The sequence below is a fragment of the Gopherus flavomarginatus genome, chromosome 4, assembly GCF_025201925.1.
Source record: "Gopherus flavomarginatus isolate rGopFla2 chromosome 4, rGopFla2.mat.asm, whole genome shotgun sequence".
NCBI classification, from domain to species: Eukaryota; Metazoa; Chordata; order Testudines; family Testudinidae; genus Gopherus; species Gopherus flavomarginatus.
This window is the reverse complement of record NC_066620.1, coordinates 100,507,574-100,512,495: the sequence shown is the minus strand read 5'-3', so window position 1 is coordinate 100,512,495 and position 4,922 is coordinate 100,507,574.

Below are 4,922 nucleotides of genomic sequence, written 5' to 3'. Positions count from 1 at the left end.
CTTAGAACATGTAAAGAACATACGAATGGCCATACTGGGTCATATCTAAGGTCCTACCAAATTCAAGGTACATTTTGGTCAATTTCACAGTCACAGGATTTTAAAAATAGTAAATTTCATGATTTCAGCTATTTAAATCTGAAATTTCAGGGTGCTGTAATTGTAGGGATCCTGACTCAAAAAAGAATTGTGTGGGAGTTCACAAGATTATTGTAGGGGGGATTGTGGCACTGCTACCCTTCCTTCTGTGCTGCTGCTGCTGCTGGCGGAGGCAGCGCTGCCTTCAAAGCTGGGAAGCTGGAGAGTTGCAGCTGCTGGCCAGGAGCCCTGCTCTGAAGGAGGAGCTGCCACCAGCAGCAGTGCAGAAATAAGGATGGCATGGTATGGTATATCCACCCTTACTTCTGCACTGCTGCCTGCAGAGCTGGGCCCTCAGTCAGCAGCTCCCACTCTCCGGCTGTCCAGCTCTGAAGGCAGCCCAGAAGTAAAGGTAGCAATACTGCCACCCACATAAAATAACCTCGTGACCCCTCTGCAACTCCCTTTTTGGTCAGGACTTCCAATACGAGAAATGCTGGTCTTCTCCATGAAATCTGTATAGTATAGGGTAAAAGAATGTAAAAGACCAAATTTCATGGTCCATGACATGTTTTTCATGGCCATGAATTTGCTAGGGCCCTAGTTATACCAATAGTCCAGCTAGTTTAGTCTCCTCCTGTCTTCCAACAGTGGCCAATGCCAGATCCTTCAGAGAGAATGAACATAACAGGGAAATCATACAGTGCTCCATCCCCTGTTGTCCCATGCCAGCATCTAGCAGTGAGAAACTTAGGGACACCCAGAACATGGAATGGTGTGCCTGGCCATCTTGGCTAATAACCATTGATGGACCTATCCTCCAAAAACTTTTTTAAAACTAGTTATACTTTGACATTCACATTCCCTGGCAATGAGTTCCACAGATTGGCTGTACATTGTGTGAAAATGTGCTCTCTTTGTTTGTTATAAACCTGCTGCCTATTAATTTCATTGGCTGACTCTGGTTTTTATGTTATGTGAAGGGGTAAACAATACTTGCTTATTTTCTTTCTCCATACCTTTCATGATTTTATAGCCCTCTATCATGTCCCCACTTATTCATCTCTTTTCCAAGATGGAGAGTCCCAGTCTTTTTAATATTTTTTCATATGGAAGCTGTTCCACACCCCTAATAATTTTTGTTGATCTTCTGTGTACCATTTCTGATTTTAATATGTCTTTTTTGAGATGGTGCAACCAAACTACATGCAATATTCAAAGTGTAGGCATACCATGGATTTATAGCATTGTCATATTTTCTGTCTTATTATCTATCAATTTCCTAAAGGTTCCTTACATTCTGTTAGCTTTTTTGACTACCACTGCACATTGAGCACATGTTTTTAGAGAACTATCCACAATGACTCCAAGATCTCTTTCTTGAGTGGTGACAGCTAATTTAGACCCCATCATTTTGTACGTATAGTTGGGATTACATTTTCCAATGTGCATTACTTTGCATGTCAGCTGCCATTTTGTTGTCCAGTCACCCAATTTTGTGAGATCCCTTTGCAGCAGTTTGCAGTGTGCTTTGGACTTAACTATCTTGAGTAATTTTGTATTGTCTGCAAATTTTGCCACCTCACTGTTTACGTTTTTTCCAGATTATTTCTAAATATGTTGAACAGCACTGGTCCCAGTGCAGATCCTTGGAGGACCAACTATTTACCTCTCTCCATTGTGAAAGCTGACCATTTCTTTGTGCTTTTCATTTCCTATCTTTTAACCAGTTGCTGATCCATGAGAAGACCTCTTATCCCATGACTGCTTACTTTGCTTAAAAGTCTTTGGTGAAGGACCTTGTCAAAGGCTTTCGGAAAGTCCAGGCACACTGTATCTACTGAATCACCCTTGTCCACATATTTGTTGACCTGCCTATGTCAATAGTATCTACATGTACCACGCTCACTGTCTTCTCTCCAGCACTTTGTAAAGGGAAAATGGAGCCCAAGAAAGGTGCTTTGATATTGAAAAGCTTCCATTATATCATATTAGTGTACATTCGAGGTTCTTTCATATTCTATCTTGGGATAATTCTAGTAAAAGAAATAGTCTACTATTCTTGATGGCAAAGTAGGGGTGCTGGAACAATTTTGATAATGGGGGTGCTGATGATGGAAACCATTGTGGCGTTTAGATGCTGCTTGTAATTATTAGAACTGGGAGCACTGGCTGTAGGGAGTTTGAAAGGACAGGAAACAGGAAGAAGAGGGGAGGAGTTGAGCAGGCACAGTGAGAGTTACAGAGGGTGCAGCAGCAGCTTGGAACCAAACAACGACTATGGGATCTGTATTGGTGGCCAGAGATGGACTCTCAAACTGAAGCACTCATAAATTCCTGTGTCACTTGCCAAATGCATGATAAGACAGCAGTGACATATACCCCTCCATTACAGCCTATTCCTCTTCCTGAATCTGCATGGGAAAAAGTGGTGATTGACATTGTAGGACCTTTTGATACTGCTCCAATTGACTGTCATTATGCCATCAGTTTAATAGACTATTTCAGTAAATGGCCTGGGGTAGTGTTTACATCACAAATTTCTTCTGCTACAGTAATTAAGTTCCTCTCTTCAGTTTTTAGCAGGGAAGGTAACCCCAAAGAACTGGTTTCAGATAATGGCAGTCAATTTACTTCCCTGGAGTTTGAAACTTTTCTAGCAGTGAGGAACATTTTAAACAGAAGGTCATCCCTATATTACCCTCAAACCAATGGGGAAATAGAATGGTTTAACAGAAGTTTGAAACAGAGTTTGCAAATGGCTAAACTGGAAGGGCGATTGTGGATACTCTTCACTACTGATTTTTTGCAAGCATACCGGGCTACACGACATGCCACAATGCAAAGATCACCTGCAAAGTTACTGCATGGGAAACAGATGAATACTAAACTGAACGTTGCTGGATTGTTAAAGGCATGACCTGAGGCCCCAACCGAGGATGATGTGAGAAAAACAGTTGAACAGAACCAAGCAAAGTATAAGGCTTTTACATACAAGCGGTGGGGTGCTAAGGAACCAGTTTGAGTGAGGTTCCTTTGTTAGAATATGAAAACCTGGAATTTTACTCAAAGGGGACCATAAATTCACAGCTCCTCTTAAAATCATAGAGAAGAAGGGACCTTACACCTATTGACTTTCTGATGGGCGGGTATGGAATGCTTCTTACCTTGCACCTGCTTATGCACCAAGAGGAGATTATATCAACACCCAGTCTGCATTGGATGACTTCACCGTAGTATCAACACAACAAGACATTGCATTGGAACTGGGGCTTGAGAGATGGCCTGTTAGACCCAGACGACCACATGTCTGGACTAGAGACTATGTTATGTAGTATCTACAGTGTTTTCAGTGTAATATTTCTGTCAATAGTATAGTGTTTTGTTTCCTATTTCTTCCTGTGGTTAGAACAACAATGTTTATTTTAATTGGGAGAGTTTCTTAAGAGAGGAGGGAACGTGGTGTTTAGATGTTGCTTGTAATTATTAGAACTGGGAGCACTGGCTGTTGGGAGTCTGAAAGGACAGGAAACAGGAAGGAGGGAGGAGGAGTTGAGGAGGAAGAGTGAGAGTTACAGAGGGTGCAGCAGCAGCTTGGTAAAGAGGTTTCCACTTTAAAAATAAAGTCCTGTTGAAGTTTGTTAGTACCTTGCCTGGTTGATACAACAACTATACATTTGGTGTTTGTTGCTACTACTTCAAGCCAGGGAGTGCAACAGCACCCCTAGTTCCAGCACCCCTGCTTTGCCATCAAAGGGTGTTAAAGCTGTCAACAGACAGAGAGGATAACTTCATATGTAACTGAGAAGATAGACTTAGTTGGATTTGCATTCACCAGGTATAAGTTTTCTTTGTGCCTCTTCCCTAAACTAAAACTACTGATAACTATCAAAGGAAACAAGCCAATGACATTTCCTCATTATTAGTGTCTGAAGCTCTCTGCACAGTTTCTTTTCTCATGTGCCTGCTCTTTGGTTCTAATACATAGATTACATTTCACATTTATTGATTCATAGCAGATTGTGTGTCAGTCTATTTTATTTTGTTGCTCGGTCTCAGCATTAGTTGGAATTCTATTGTATGAGACTCAAGAACTGGAAATGTAATTACTATATTAGCTAATGTATGTATTTAGACTTATGAAACATCATCCATTGTTGCTCATGCTGTGGTGAAAAACTACAAAAAGAAGATTGAAACAACAAATTATATTCATGCTCAAACAAGCTGCTCATCCAGAACAATCCAAATTCCAAATAATTGCCCACAAACCAAAAACAGAACACCCAAACTTGTGCGGAACAGGAGATAGATACATATTAATTTAGTTTTGACAGTTTAAAAATAAGGAATCTGTTCTATTGACTGGATAGATATATTGACCACTGAACTGAAATTGTGTAGTTGCAGGTAATCTGCTAAAGTGTTAACAATGCTTAAGTTATCAGCCATTTGTGAATTAAGTTTAAATGATCTAGACCAAATTGTTCAGGAAGTAAGAACTCTCTGGCCAATAAGGAGAACTACCAGAGAGATAGTAGACAGTTTTTCATGCATAACACTTAAAACAGCTTTCCCTTATATCATTTATGTATTATCTCAAACGCCAACAAAAAGCGACAATGGGTATGTGGGAATGTGCTGCAGGAAATGGAACAAGAATTGCTCACCTTGAGCCATTTTGTGCAGTTATCTCCCTTGTGAAAGGCTAGGAAGTTCACGTAAGAAAAAAGAATGTGTTCATAGGCGTGGTCTACACTACGCGTTTAAACCGAATTTAGCTTTAAACTGATTTAACCCTGCACCCATCCACACAACGAGGCCCTTTATATCGATATAAAGGG